The sequence below is a fragment of the Triticum urartu genome, chromosome 3A (genome assembly GCF_056163025.1).
Source record: "Triticum urartu cultivar PI428250 chromosome 3A, HENAU_Tu73, whole genome shotgun sequence".
Taxonomy (NCBI): domain Eukaryota; kingdom Viridiplantae; phylum Streptophyta; class Magnoliopsida; order Poales; family Poaceae; genus Triticum; species Triticum urartu.
This window is the reverse complement of record NC_141875.1, coordinates 12,184,808-12,186,668: the sequence shown is the minus strand read 5'-3', so window position 1 is coordinate 12,186,668 and position 1,861 is coordinate 12,184,808. Positions and strand designations below refer to the sequence as shown.

General features: G+C 42.1%; 1 non-coding gene across 1 annotated transcript; it reads left to right on the top strand.

Moving 5' to 3' along the window:
• The first annotated feature begins 482 nt into the window (after window positions 1-482).
• TRNAL-CAA (transfer RNA leucine (anticodon CAA)) lies at window positions 483-566 on the top strand. The gene has a single exon. It is a non-coding gene; the product is annotated as a tRNA-Leu (tRNA).
• The last annotated feature ends 1,295 nt before the right edge of the window (window positions 567-1,861 follow it).

Below are 1,861 nucleotides of genomic sequence, written 5' to 3'. Positions count from 1 at the left end.
CTCACTCTCGTAGAAATTAGGCAGCTCCGGAGCCTTCTTCATTCTCGCAGTTGACCACGGTGCTACTAGGAGATTCGGCACTGGTAACGGCAGGTGATCCACCATCCGTCTGCTCATTCACGGCAAGGACCCTGGTGAGAACAATCAATTTAAACAACAGAATAATGTTTTGGTATATAACGCACAAATATGATTTCTACCATTCCATGTCGCAGGTTCAGCATGCTCTTCCAACAGATTGTACTGCAAAAACCGATTCTCCCTTGTATGATGTAAGGTCTCGCTCAAGGATTTCAACAAATATCTTCTTACCTGTTCACAAGAGAAAAAATAATAACATAATTTTCAAGTGATGGATGATGGCCACGGGCCTATGGTAGTGATAGAACTTGCTCTCCCTAGAGACAGCCCGAAAACTTCCAAACGAAAAACCGATGTCACTAAATATTAAATACTGCTAATACTTCCAAATAATCAATTAAGTCAGGATGGCCGAGTGGTCTAAGGCGCCAGACTCAAGTTCTGGTCCTCTTACGAGGGCGTGGGTTCAAACCCCACTTCTGACATTTCTTTTTTGTCACACCTCCTCTGGCTTTGCTCTGCGAGCCAAGAGATTAACCATTTTTATACATTGTTTTGGCACTGTCATAGTAGCTAGGGATTAACCAATCTCGCTTTTGTACACATCAAAGCTGTCAGCCGTATCAGCAATATCATATCACGACGATATTTAAACAGACTATTGTGGACATGAAGAAAAAGTTGGCTACACTCCATTGTTTAAACAGACGCGAGTTACCAACCGACTTACAAGACTGAAAATATCTGCATTTCTATTTCCGCTGCTCTGCCTCCTCAAGTATTGGCTCATTCAACATGATTTCAGTTTGTGTCCTTTCAGAATCCACGTGGAAAACAAGACACGATCATATATGCTTGTCACTCTAATCAGTGATGTCACAAACAACTATGTCATTTAAGAAAACAAGACACGGTCATATATGCTTGTCACTCTAATCAGTGATATCACAAACAACTATGTCATTTAAGATCTTCTCGGTATTGGGGATTTCAGATACATGTGCAAACAAAAAAAAAACTTCAGATACACAGCATCAACGAGTCAAGGAATTTTAGGTTTCCAGCTTTCTGTCTCAACTTCCGGAATCCACATGATAAACAATACTGAGTCTACTGTCATTCCTGTTGTAACTAAAGTAATTTCAGCATATGCTTCTCTATGTGATGAAGCCCCAACTTGTAGCTTAACTTCATCATGGATAAAGAAGAGACACTGCTCTACACACGTTCCTGAAGCCTCCTATTCCCACGTGTTTTTCAACTCTTCTAATCTCCCCTCGCAAATCATATCTCTTTGTTTATTTGATTGCTGCTACATGATATGCTAAGCTAGGTGCTACCCAACACGTTTGGAGAAGGCACTACCCGACAAGTTAAAACAAAGTGAAACCATGTAAGGTGATATCTACTTTGCTGAAGTTGGAGTGGTATATGCATATATACAGGCCCGTACCGGACACATGTCAGACTGTTCAACTGCACAGGGCCCCCGGATGAGCAGGGGCCTCAATTTTCTTTATGTGATACTAGTACTCCCTCTGTCTAGGTGAGTAAGTCATATTAGGAGTAGCAGCGTGACCTAGGTGACTGTAGATTGGATGAGAAGGAGCACCAGGACGAGCAAATCTTCCAACCACAGCTTGTTATAAATGGAAGCAAAATCAGCAATTAATATGTAGTTATTAGGATGCCTTTTCAGCTCTTCAAGCAGGCCCAATCAACGCCCTGCCGCGATGCATGCAGTGGTCGTTCTCGTGCATGCGCATCATCAAAGACAGCA